Source organism: Cupressus sempervirens, chromosome 5 (assembly GCF_028749045.1).
Source record: "Cupressus sempervirens isolate cs-2001-9-10 chromosome 5, ASM2874904v1, whole genome shotgun sequence".
NCBI classification, from domain to species: Eukaryota; Viridiplantae; Streptophyta; class Pinopsida; order Cupressales; family Cupressaceae; genus Cupressus; species Cupressus sempervirens.
Window position 1 is genome coordinate 517,776,342 of NC_143122.1, and position 14,844 is coordinate 517,791,185.

Sequence of the window (14,844 nt, forward strand, 5' to 3'; positions counted from 1 at the left end):
AATAACTTCATTTCCAATTATATTTTGAAATGCATTCTTACAAATGAGACATGAGATATTGAAAAAAATGCCTAGTTAATTGTCCAATAATAGGTCTATAGAAAATACAATAGCCCTCATATAGTGAATCATTTCCTCAAGCTCAATTGATGAAGTAGGATAGCCCATGATCAAAATTTATTTAAGCACATCCAAGCAATTTTGATGAAATAATTTTGAGACACAAAACAAATGATCACCTCCAAATATGTTTTTAAGAAGGTAATAATTTGAATATCACATCAATTCACCGCATGTAATTTACTAAAATCAAAGAATATCTTTCACCAAAGATCAAATATGTCCTTGGGAAATACATCCATGTAGAAATGGGAAAAAGCATGTTAAAATTAATTGAACTATTAATTTTCACATGTATAAAGGCTTTGTAAATTCTTTTTACTAAAAATTACCCAAATTTTTAGCCCATAAAAAAGGTAGTTTGTGACACATTTTAAGTACAAATCAATTATGATTTGTAAAGTAATTTGAAATTGAATGAATCCATATAGGAAAAATCAATGGTCATAGATTTGATATTGTGTGAGCTTTGATGACTCCTTAACTGACCATAATTATATGGACAAATCACCTTTATATTGATAGCACAAAGTAATTACATGTCATCATATAAATATTTTTGTGTGAAATCTATCATGGAATTCCATGATGAAATCCATAAAGTGGATGACTAATCCGATGTCACAAGGAAAATAAAATTAAAAAACTTATGAGAAAATGATAGAAAAATTTGGGAGACCCAATTTTCTCCCTCAATAACTTCATTCTCATATTGACTAAGAGAGTTAAACTACCAATTCAGCCTCTTTTCCCACACATTTAAAAACTTCACAATAACTCTTGATAGTGCATGGAAGGAGTGATAAGAATTTGGCCTTTGTCAATTTCCAAATTCACCATATAATCAGCTAGAGAAATTTCCTCCCTATTATAGATATGAGAACCCATAAGAGGAGAACTTAGCCAAAAGAATCCAACATTGTTTGAGAATGTAAAGTAGTTTCCAATTTTGGCAGGATCTTAGTTGCATAGCCTAAATAATGATTTGAGAAACCCCTTCAATGTGAATCTCATAAATGCCAAACAATAATGCACTTTGAATACCATGTAAAAGGGAAAAGGCTTCAACTTTATTATTAGTTCCTTGTATGAGTTGAATTTTTTTAGTCATAATTAAATTTCCTTTGGAATCTTTAATACATAATCATGCCCTTGAAACCCTTGAGTTTCCTCTTAGTGCACTAAAAAAATTCAATTTAACCATCAAGAGAGAGGGACATCAAACTACAACGTTTGGGGTCAAACTGTAGTGGGAGTGCAATTTGTGTGTGATTTTTATGTTTTTTTTTGCAAATATTCTTGATGTCATCGTAATATTGATAATGTCATCATAGTTGTAATGCCCATGTGATTATAAATAATAAAAAAGAAAAATAATTTCTCATTTGTTATATGTTGAGCTATAGCAGTAAATTCATAGAGCTAAGGCAATGAAGAGCTAGGGTGGCAAATCCATGGAGTACCAGCTACCCTTGCTAGGATCAACTCCATTATTTAGCTTCATTTGTGAATTTTAACCCACCATTTGAGTTGAATATGTGTGAATTTGATAACAAAAATAAGATGATCAGGAAACCCTATAATAGACAACATAGTTTGATCTATTATGTCATTAGATTTTGGGAAATTTGTGTGTAGATGATACATTGGACAAAGTGAGACTCTAGCCTAGTTGTTTTGCACAAAGGTAGTTAGGTATGGTATAAGTGTGAGATATTGTAGTAGACTTAATCTTTTATCTATGAAAAATTTATTTGTCAAACCTTGCATCTACAAGCACTATGAACCATTAAAAGAAATATTCCTCATGCAAACCAACTGAAAAATTTACATACCATTCAAATAATGCAATCTGACTTTTTTGATGAATGTTTCAAAGTATGGGAAACACATTTCCCCTAACAATTGCTATAACAGATTTCACACAACTTATCTAAATATCCAGTAATAGTTGTTTTATTGTCTATTAGCAAGAGGTATTGCCAAGAGGGGTAGATTACCATCTTTTTACATTTAACATAGATTGTACCACATAATTTGATAGAAGATAATTTGGTAAAAAAAAAGTTTGGAATAAAAAAAATGGTCTTAGAATATTTCTTTTTTTCCTCCTAACAAAATAAAGTGAAAGATTCTCAGACCAATTTTACTCCAATTCCAAATCTAAATCATGTTGTTCAATTGATTCATAACATGTAATTTTTCTACTCTATTCTTTTATTCTACATAAAAAACCACACATACTCTAATTACATCACTTATAAGGACAACAACATACACAATTGTAGGACTAGAAAATGGGTTAGAACCTACCATACTATGAGAAACCACAAAAAATCAATCAAAATACATAAACCCTTCAAATATACCATGAAAATAAATTGAAATAAAGGAAGAAAACATAGGGAAAACCCCCTCTTCAATTTTATCTCCCATGTCCTTCTTTCTTCTCCATTTGATCTAGCTCCATTTGCCTATAGTGCACACAATTGAAAGAAAATGACTATGATGGGATAAATGTTATTCAGAGTACTAGAAGTATGGCTTGAGCACAATGTGAGAATAAAGGTTCTAAGGATATGGCTCTTAATGGTTGAAAATGAAAGCAAGATGGCTCAATTTATGGCCAAAGTTCAAGATTTGAGACATGAATGAGAGGATGGACACTTGTCAATACAAATGTGCAAATTCGCATGATATTCATTAGAATATCTATGAAAAAAATGACACAAGATGCCAAATGTAAGATTCTATGATGTATGAAAGTCAACATGGCTAAAAGTGGAGGAGAATATATGACATGCATATGAAATGTCAAAGCCACTTGTAGACAATAAGCTATGATATGAAGGTAGCTTATTATAGTCATGTGTAAGGAATAAATTATGTCAAATATAACATACATTAGCCAAGGGTAGGAAGAGAATCTATGACATATGATGTCCATGTGTTAAGACTAGGTGGAATATTTGTATTAAAAATTCATAATTCCACACAAATGGAAATTAGAAGTGGAAATAAGGAATTAGGAAATTGCGAATTCCAATAGTTTGCAAAGATGAATCAATTAATTAATAAACATCAATTAATTGAGAATTTTGGTTAGCAAGAATAATTAATAAAGTGAGATGCAAAGGATTGAAAGGATATAGGATTAGATTATGGGTTATCTAATCCTATAAGGAAAATTAGTAAATGATTGGCCAATTTGATTAGATAAGTGCAAGATAAAATGTGATGATTATGTAGATTGACTAGGATGATGGTAGGTAGATTAAAACCATTATCAAATTGATTGATAAGATTGATCATAATAACATCAATAGACATTGTCAATGTTATTAAATTAATTAGATAGGGTCATGATCTAACACTGAGGGACTTGACAATATCGATGATCGGATGATGAAAATGATAGTTTAACCTAGCACTGAGGGACATGATAGTGCTAATATCAAATTTGATAGGTTTGATAGATTTCCAAGGCATTGAGGGACACAACAGTGCCTAGGGTTGGACATATGATGATTGATTTAATATATTTGACATGTTCTAGGTTAGTTAGGGTTGATTTGCAATGATTTTGGGTTGATTTGGTATGATTCTAGGTTATTAGAAAAGATTTTGATGGTATTAAAATGGTTTAGGGATGATCAAATGAGATTTTGATGATGTTGAAATTATTTGGAGTTGATTCTATAGAATTTGAATAAAACGAGAACCAATTATGAAATGATCTATGATTGATTTGAAAAGGGATATGAGTGATGAAGAATGTTGTCAAACCATGCTCAAATGACAATCAAGTTGGCCAAAAGATTGAAATTAGTGAAATGAGAAAATGGGATGAGTTAGTGTGAAAATGTGATTAAATCATAGATGCAAAACCATTTTTTAGCATCTACATTTTTACCCAATTTGATACAATTTGATTTAGAGCATTGTGTCAAAGAATATTAATGAAAATTCATAAAAGAATGCCCCAATAGGGGTGGTATGTATGGGTGCCCCCTCAAGAAATTGACCAAATAATGAAAATTATAGGTAATTTTTTTGATAATGAAGAGACAAATCGATAGAAACTAATGAATAAAAAATTGGAGCTCAAATGAAAAAGTTATGGGATTTGGAGTGTAAAATAGGGGTCAGTTGGGGCCTCAAGAGCAGTTTTGGGCATCCAACTACCCCAAGTGCTTCAAAAATGCACCTGAGTGTGCATAGGGAAAACTTGGCATGACCAAGTGCACTCTAGGATGACCAAGTGAGCCTAGTATGTAGTTGGGAAGCCTAACTATGCCCCAAGATGAAAGATTGACCAAATAATACAAATTATAGGTAAATTTTTTGACAACAAAGAGACAAATCCATAGAAACTAATAGATCAAAAATTGGAGCTCAGATGCAAAAGTCACGGGGTTTGGAATATAAAATGGGGGTCAATTAGGGCCCCAAGAGTAGTTCTAGTTATCCAACTACCCCAAGTGCTTCCAAAATGCACCCAAGTGTGCATAGGGCACACTTGGCATGACCACATGCACTCTAGGATGACCAAGTGCACCCTAAGTGCAATTGGGAAGCCTAATTGTGCCCTAGGATGCTAAGGGTTGAAATCAGTTCGACTAGACTCAGAATAGCTTGAAACTTTATATGCATGCCCAAGACCATAAAAAGAGATCAAAATAGGTTAAATTAGTTAAAATTTGTCAAATTTTTCCAATTTTGGTCAAACCTAGGTCAAACTTGGTAGAAAGTTAACATGTATTTAGACAAAGGGTCAAAAATAATGCAAATGATCTCGAAATAACCCAAAATTGGTGTACATGTTCAAAACCCTTGAAAGAGGTTAAAACATAGGTCAACCTAGTCAAACATGGTCAAATATGGTCAAAATTGGCCAAACCTAGGTAGAAAGACACAAAAGGTTGACAGAGAATCTATAATGATGCAGGAATGTAGGAATGCAAGATAAAGATTTCTTCTGGTGCATCAGAGTACATAAATATGGTGGTGGTGAATGAGATGGACATTAGAAGACAAATGAGATCAAATGAGTAATGATTAGTATAAGGTGAGGACTTTTTCTTTCATAAAGTGCACTATATATAAAAGGATTTTTATTTTGATATGTTAAATGGAATGCAATGCATCATGGAATAAGTTGCTAGAGCACAAATGCAAAATTTTTGTTTAAACAAGCACAATTTAGAAAAAAAAAAGACCTTTTCCTTCTTGAGGCTTATATACATGGCCCAGAATCTCAAAGGTACGCTCAACAAATAGGAAAGAAAAAGATGATCATGAACCATCTTGACCACTCCCATAGATTAGCTTATATCATTGAGTGGCATAGGAATATGATCAAAGAAAAATAAATCACTTACTAAAAAATGTAAGGCGGCAACTATTCTCTTCCATTATTACTTGCTTTTTAGTGTCTTTGATTTGTGTCAAATTTGTGATGTGATAACTTTGATTGTTGATTCAGTTGATAGTGACAAGTTGGATTGATGGTTGACTCACATTGCTCAGATAGTAGGTTAAGGTGTGATTATCACTGACATCAGTGCTTTGAGTTTTAGTTTTCAAAAATGCAAGTGTTTAAGCAAAGCGGGTGATTATCCACAATGACTATTTACAAGGTTTATTACAATTTTTTGGTGGATTTTGTGATTTTTATTGTTTTTGAGGATATTTGATGTTTTTGTGTTGCTTATTTCTTCAAGACATTTTATGATTTTTAGGGCTTATTACAGTACATTTTGTGATTTTTAATGATTTTTTCAATACATGATATGATTTTTTATGTTTTTGTTTTGGACATTTTACAATTTTAATGGATTTTTTTAAGACACCTTATGATTTTTAGTGATTTGTTCAGGATATTATGTGATTTTTATGGATTTTTTAGGACTTTTTACTATTTTTGTCTTTTTTCAGGATCATATTTGGATTTTTAAGATCTTTTTAGGATCATATTTGAGTTTTTAGGTTTTTTCTAGCATCATATCTAAATTTTTAGGATTTTTTTCAGGATCATAAAGGATTCACAAGTGTTAGCTCCAATCCAATATGCAATAAGTCCAATGGATAATGTTTTCATAGGGACATGCCCTTGGTTCAATTTCAAATTCATGCACTATGTAGGTAGTATGCCCCCAAACAAGACACAAACTAGGTACAAAGGCCAAAGATAGAGTATGTATAGATTTATAATGTTTGGGTAAGATAACAATGGATATTAACTGATTATGGGAAATGATAAAGGACTAGGGATGTCTTGCAATATGAAGGATGTGATTAGGGAATGACAAGGGGGGAAAACCCAAATAGAATCTCGATAGATGGAGGAGCAATAATTGATTACAAATGGAGCCTATTTGTTAGGTTTTCACCATGGTGCTTTCCTAAATTGCCTATTTGCCAGGTTTTCACTTATGGACAAATTTTTTCTCTTGAATCAAATTGTCATGCCAAGATGCCTATTTGCTAGGTTTTCATCAAGGCATCCCCTTTTTGATGACTTTTTCACTTTTTTTTAAAAGGAAATTTTTAAATTTTTTTGCTATTTTATTTAGGAGTTTTTGATAAAATCATTGATGTTGCTAACAAATGTTGAGAATGAATATATTTTTGATGCTTCTATCTAATAAATTCTGGACCCATGAGTGACTATAACTATGTAGGATTCATTCCAAGTTTGTAGCTAAACTCAAACCACTAAAATAACCTTGAGATATACTCTCATGTACCATATGAAAGACAATGTCTACATCTCACAAATCAAGGCATTTGAGAATATTTGGGTCAAAGGATTTGTCATAAAGGGGATCAATGATGATGACACACTCAAAGGTTTGTTGCATAGAGGTTTGATTTTGGTTGTTAGACAAGTTGGATAGTAGGATTTGGGTATAAACAACTAGATATAAGGAACAATTGGGAGGGTTGAGACCAACATCTTCCCACATGAAGGTTGATCGAGAGAGCTCAAGACTTTATGGCATGTTGAAAACTAGAACACTTATATTTATGGTATCAAATTTTTCATTTTGTATCTTTAGCAATCTCTTAGATTTAGATTTTTCATAGTATAATGGTGTCTTTCAGTTTTCACCAAGAGACCCATTCTTGTCATTTTTTCCTTTGTTTTTAGTTATGCAACTAGAAGATGGAGTTGAATCCCCAAAATATGCGAATGTGTTCAATTCAAGAGAAATTTCTTCTTTATGGTCATTAATTGTAATTCCTTCATAGTATTCAAATACTTTTACAAGAGCATCATCATTATTGAATCAATCAAAAATTGGTGGTCTATGTTTGTCCCAATCCAATAGTTTATGATAGCTTGAGGCAATGTCATTATTAGTGTTGAATGGTCTTTGGTTGAAGGTAAATACTTGGGTACCAAATTTAGTAGTATGATTGGGATCATGCTCAAAACATAGAGGACTTGGATCCCAAAATGTTGTTGAAAATAGATTGATACAAGTATGAAGATGTGTTTAAATAATTGTTTTGTCATTGATGTCAAACCTACTACTTGTTGGTAAGACAACTACTTAGATGATTTGAGTACTATAATTTATTTGATTTATGAAGAGGATTTGATCAAATGAGATAACAAAATCACCTAGAGGAAAGGTTGAGTTATGGTAAGAAAAAGGAAGTACAAAGATTAGTTAAGATAGTGATATTATAGTGCATTGAATATCGACTTAAGGTTGCAAAGGTTGGATATACTGACTAAGTCTAGAAGAATGAGAAATAAGAATTGAGTCTACCAAGCTTGACTAAGTGGATAGTAGGTGTCAAGCAAAGTTAGTCCAAGCCGAGAAGAAAATTAGTTGGATTTGAGAAAAGTGAAATTTTGGTGTTTGTTGATTGATACAATTAAGCCAAATAAAGTTCAATTGGTGTCGAGCACTAGTAAAATTTAGTATGTGCTGATTTATCTAGTTGAATCTGAGCACTAGTACATTTGCACCTATTCTTCTACCAAATTTTTTGACCAAAGCTATGAATCCTCCTTGTTTTTTGTTTTCATTCATGCGTTGGTTGAAAAAAATTATTTTCTCACTTTGGTCAAAATTTTAGCCAACTTCAGTTTGTCCAAGTTGAAAACATCCAAAGCTTTCCCAAGTTGGTCAAAATTTTGACCAACTTGGGTCATAATAGAGTTTTGATCAACAAATTTCTAATAAGGAGGCTCGAGCATGTGTTTCATGAGTTTAATAATTTTTCCATTTATGAACTTTGGTGATTTTGAATTAGCTACCAGATTATAGATTAGAGATCACCATTGAGCATGATTATTGAGTTGCACTTTGATCATGTTCGTATGGTCTTCATAGCATTTTGAATTAGCTACCAAATTACAAATTACAAATCACTATTGAGCCAAATTATTGAGTTGCCCTTTGATTCCTATTCATGTGGTCTTCATAGCCAAATTCCTATTCATGTGGTCTTCATAGCCAGACTCCTATTCATGCAGTCTTCATAGCTAGATTCCTATTCGTGTACTCTTCATAGCTTGACTCCTATTTGCATGGTCTTCATAGCTAATTTTCCTTAAGCTAGATCCAAAAGCATGACCCATTGACTCAAATAGATATCCATCCATCCAACATAATCATTCTGAGGCTAAGTGATAGGTTCATTGGCATTGCTCATACTGAACTTTGGTGATTTCATATTAGCTCTTAGGATTTTAGATTAGCTTAGGTGATTTTGACCATTTTTGCTCATACTAGTTCCTTTTCAAAACCCCATAATTCTTTAATCTTTTGCAATGTGAGATTTCATGCCATAACTATGATTTGTATCTCACTCTCTATTGGTGTTGTTGGAAAATCCACATAGGAACTCATTGTCTACTACATCTCCAATGACAAAGACTGAAGCTACATGATTGTCTAGTTTTATGAAGTGGTAGAAATGGTTATCATATAAGTCCTAAGATCCCATTTTTATTTTCTATGCCCTAGTTGTATTCTTCTATGGTTCTGCACTTGATTCACGAGTAGGTAGAGGGGGCACAGGGGTAATCAAACAAGGAAGAGTGAGGGGTACAAGGGTAACCAAGCCTTCCTTTTATGTAATGTGGTGAATCATATAGGTAAAATATTTCATTACCAACCTATAAATATCATGTGTTTTCATTTTGTAATGTTACATTTGTACATCTATTAAAAAATTTATTTGGGTGAAAGCCTTTTTTCATTTTATAGTAGGTAAGTCAAAACAGTGGAGCTATTCACTATGGGAAATTGTGATATTATGGAAAGAACTGAAGTGTCAAGTAGTATACTTTGTGGGAAATAATTGTGGTCTATCTAAAGGTCAAATTCTAGCAACCACCTCTTCAGGAAAGCTACATCTTTTCCTTGGCATAGACATTTGGAAATTAGCAGGATAGTAACCCTGGATTGGCAAAGGGAAAATAAACATCTATATCTATAACAGGTTAGAACCATAACCATTAAAATCTCTTTGAGACTTGATATCAATTTTTTCATTTGCAAGATGTTGGCAATTGTTTGATAGATACTTTCCTTTGATTGAATGAAGAATTGGATGTTAGGTTTTTTGAAATAGTACCTTGAGAGATTTCCTCCTTTTCTATTTGGAGAACTATGATTTGTTAAGATCTATACAAACTTCTTTAAATTTTTTTTGTACCCAACTTGACAACATATAATCATATAGAGAACTTGTATTACTCATTGTGAAATAGGGAGGCCCATTATAGAGTTCCAATTGTTTCTTTTCTTTTCCTTCAATTTTTATGTATTTATATGTGTTATGAGAGTAGAAAACTAATGTTGGTGACCTAGATTTGTGTCAAATTACTCCAGTTCAGTTACACACCTCTTATAAATAGGAGTATAGCTACATCAAGAAGGCTGCCCTTCTCAATCAAAGCATCAATATTTTGCATTTTTACTCTATTTTTGGTCTCCTAAATAATTTTTCTTTCTCCATTTGTGGTCCTATTATGGCCGAATGGCAGAAGAATGTATGAAAGCCATAATTACTATAGTGTAAAGTTGTGAACATAATTTTATAAGCATATCTCATACTTAATTTATGGTCATATAAGTATTAACTATCTCATTTTCAAGAAAGATCCTATTTATATGATTAGCTCTTGCATTGTTATTTATTGGGTTTGGTATATTCATTGCACTATCATTAATCTTTGGAAAAGGCCAAACAAAGATATAAGACCATGAATGTCACCCTTATTAGGTTAGTGTTTCTTTCAAGGCTATTTCTCATGATACCTTCATATATCATATTCATAACTATCACATGTTAGGCATGTCAAATATCTTCATTTTATTGTATAATGCTTTGACTTGTAACTAATCACTCTTTATGGTTTGTAATATGTTCTTCATGGTGATTATCTGGAGGTTCTACAATCTCTACTATTACTAGGACTTTCATCACATGCTTTTTTCCTAAGTCTTGATATTTGCACCGTAAAATTTTCCTTAGAAGATTTTTCTCAACTTAATTATATAAAAAACCTAACTTGTAGGTACTAAAAAACAAATCTTGCTTATATTAGCATTTAGTCATATACTATGCACTCTCAATGGCGCCACTACTTTTAAGTCTGCCACGTCCCCTAAACATCCACTATCACAAATCCTCTTTTTGAGGGATGTCAATTGATTATTCTCTTTTACCTTGTCAAAGCTCATACAAAAAATTAATAGGTTGTTATCTACCTATTGAATTATCTCCTTCACTGATACTCAATCATAGTGCTTTCCACTATTGTACATCAATGCATCATATTAAAAAAGTCTGTCACTTATTTTTCTATATTGTTTCATGCTATTAAAAGAATAATGACTACTCCTTATAGATTTCATGCACTAGTACTAATTATATGGTCACCATTATTATTAGTTGATAGTCTTTTCCACCTTTATGACTATTTGGCCCTACAGGTCAAGCTTTTGTTGAGATGATTGTCATGTAATGATGGGGCTCTTAAATTTTTCTCATAGCTTTGAATCTCTATTCCTTTCACCTCCATCGCTCCTCACTTGTATGGTACTTTTTCTTTGTATTGTGCTCTAGTAGTCCTTCATGACTTCTTGTTGACTAATACCTTATAGTGGTTTTATCTTTGATAGTCTTCTCGATGAACCACTTTAAGATTGCATATGGTTATTAAGAACAATGCTATCATCTTTTTTGGTCATTTAAGAAGAGCAACTCATGTCTAAGGAATCTATTATTGGGCATCAACCTTTTGATGCAACAAACACCCTAATTTTTGTGATAATACTAATATGCCATTTCTAGTTAAATACTAGCAACATAGTTTTGATGTGCTAAGTCACATCTAATGTTTTTCTCTAGCTTGAGCAGGTTGGTCATTTGAAAAGTGGGTTAAATCCAACGACTATCAATGATTTTGTCTTTGATAGAAATTATCTGAAGACTATAGTAACAATAGGATTGGTAAGTGGGCTTGTCACACTTAGTGTAACCATTACTCCTCTCTTATTATATTTACGTACAATTGATTATTCATTTAGGCTGATCTAGGTGACATAAAAAATAAGAAGGAATAACAATTGGCAGAAGTTTTGGGCTCATTAAGAACTACCATATTGATGGCAATAAGGAGATGATTTCCATTGGCATGATTAATATTTTAGGTCCATGTTTCTCTTGCTACCTCATAATAGGTAAGTCTTTGGGCTTCTTATTTGTTTGGACTCCTAAAGCTTTAGGTTTTGAACTTAGTATGGCACTAAAGTTTTTGTGTTTTTAGTATTGAATATCCTTGCTTTACTATACATGAGGTTTGTTTAGGTGTCTTTTCAAGGTCAGCTATAAACTTCAATGTTGGCTATAAGACAATAGTATCAAAAATTTTGATGGCCATTGAAGTGATGTTAACTCTCCTCTTCTTGACTCCACTCTTTCACTACAATCCCCTTGTAGTCCTTTCTTCCATTATAATTTTAGCCATGCTTGGCTTAATTGATATCCCTAGAGCTTATCATCTCTAGTAGGTGGAAAAAATTGATTTCTTAGTCTACATGGGAGCTGTTTTTGGAGTGGTCTTTGGAGATATTGAGATAGATCTTATCACAATGGTATGTTGATAATTCTTATTATTTCATTGCCAGGGACCCATGAAAAAAGAAGTATACATTACATTTGTTTCAATAGTATTAGTTTTGATTTTAGTACCTCTTAAAATAAATTGTTAAAATAATTAATGAAGTACTTGCTTTAGTCAACAAAGTTTACATCCTTTCATTATAGGTGGTCATTTCTATATTGAGATTGATAATGGCCATTTCAAGGCATCGTATTGTAGCTCTTGGAAATATCACAAACACCAAAATATACATAGATATTGAGTAGTATACAGATGTCATAAGAGTTTCAAGAATTATCATTCTAGACATAGATTCTCCAATATATTTTGCCAACTCAAACTACTTAAGAGAAAGGTTAGTTATCTATTTATCAATCAAACATTGTAAATAACATCTTCAAGAATCAATTTGTTTTAAGTAATTTTTGAATCATTCATAGTAATGATTTACACCCACAAGTTTCCAATAAAATGTAGTGTATGATCCTACACATTTCATCTTCATAAAGTATATTTGTAGAAAAAATGGCCATATCACACATATTTACATGCCATGATCTGCCATTGACACAGGTTGATGCGATGGATAGAGGATGAAAAGGATCTTCGGGTTAAAGAAGATATTTTACAATATGTTATTCTAGATATGTCTTGTAAGTTGTGAAATCCATCCATTTCTTCTACTTGCATAAATCTTATTATTTGTTATCACCTCATGAAAGAGACTATCTTCAAATGAATCAATTCCTCAATTTGATATTTATTGTCATGTAGGTCAGATTTAATTGACTTGTTTAAGTAGTTCATATGAAATTATATTAACATTTTAAGCTTCATCTACCATTTTATGTGATTCTAAATGATCTACTTGCACAAATCAAAACATGTTTAAATAGTTCATATAAAAATATGTTAACTTTTTCAGCACGATCTACCTTTTGATGGGATGTTAGATGATCTAATAAACTCTACATACTCTAAATTCTGGCACATTGAGTTTAAACTAGATTTAAATGATGCACTCCCCAATTTTCATTCTTGAAGTTGTGGCCAACATTGACACTACTGGAATTAGAATGTTGCAAGAGCTTAAGAGGGTCCTTGATAACAAGCATCTTCAAGTGATAGATCATATTTATTTTTAACTTCAATTTATATATCAATGTTACAAGGTTCATGGAATTACATAAGAAACATACAATTGATTTTAACGTTGGTAAAGAAGTTTTTTCAAAAGAGACAATGTTTTCATAGGAGAAGTATGTCCTTATATAAGACAATATTCTACTTAGTTGAGCTTATATGGGTTTCAACTAGCATTGGCTAATCCTAGTGTAAATTTGATGGAAAAATTCAACAAGGAAAAGTTTACAGAGTTTTTGGGCCAAAACTGGTTGTTTGTCACTCTTTCCGATGGTGTGACAATCTGCAATTCACTCCTAAATGCTCAATCTAATGTTCAATGTTCAAATGTTTCTCCTTGATCTTCTTACAAGAAAATGAACTCAGAGGCCTTTCTACTCAATGTTGCAACCAAATATGCCTCCAACACTGATAGATTATTTCTCATCAATGGGAAAACTCTAGGCAAGCAAGACAGCTTGCAAATGTCTAGATAGAGCTTTAGTGGATTTGAACCATGAGAGTTGGAGGGGATTCTATGGATGACTATGGTTCTAACTTTTGATCCATAAAAATCTAAGGAAATCCTATGAGAAACCTACAGTGCTGACCCATGATAGCTAGACTATGTTTCTAAGAGTTGCAAAAGTTTATGAATTGATACTATAATGTGTTGATGGTTTTCATTAATAGCTATGTTTTTTGTTAAGATAGTTCATTAAAATTGACAAGTGATCATGATTGGATTGAAGACATATAGTAATACAACACTCAAACATATGTGATATGTCCAACATATATTGTAAACCATGTCTTAAGGAAATGGTAGTAAGAGTAGATATTCCATCAACAAAACATCAATGACACAATCATCTAAATATGAAATACAAATATTCTTGCCAATCATTACCCCATTACAAAGTCAATTCATGCATCCTTGAAACTCTGATAAACTCACATTAACTAAATAATTTATATTAATAAAAAAAAATTATCTAATAATTCTCAGTAAGTGTGAGTGGGATTAGCAAAAAAGTATCCTTGATGAAAAAAATAGAGAAGAATGGGTATTTTTTCACAATATGACTTTACATTAAGTGGGATCATAAAGTTTGATTTATTTTCCAAGGCAATATTTATTTTCCAAGACAAGGTGATTTATAGAGTCCTTGACAACTTAGAAAAATAAAAAATACATGGTGGCTTTCTATATTATAGAGGGATCTAACTCTTGTTAAATTTTCGTGGGGTTTATCGTATGGGAAACAACTTCTTGTCATTCATTGTATTTGTCTTTTAAAGAATATATTTGAGTTTGGAAGGGAATTCATTTATCTTGTAGAACTACAGGATTAGACCACGTAAGAGGTTTGTGCCCATAAAAGGATTAATATTAGGAAAGGACTCCTTACAAATTATTTCTTACAAACTTGGAATGGAGAATGTTGGCAAAAATTTTGATATTT

The 14,844-nt window shown here is 31.9% G+C and overlaps 1 pseudogene; it reads left to right on the top strand.

The window, feature by feature from the left end:
- LOC149556977 (sulfate transporter 3.1-like) overlaps positions 1–13,740 on the top strand; it is a 32,356-nt pseudogene extending 18,616 nt beyond the window's left edge.
- Positions 13,741–14,844: the final 1,104 nt, after the last annotated feature.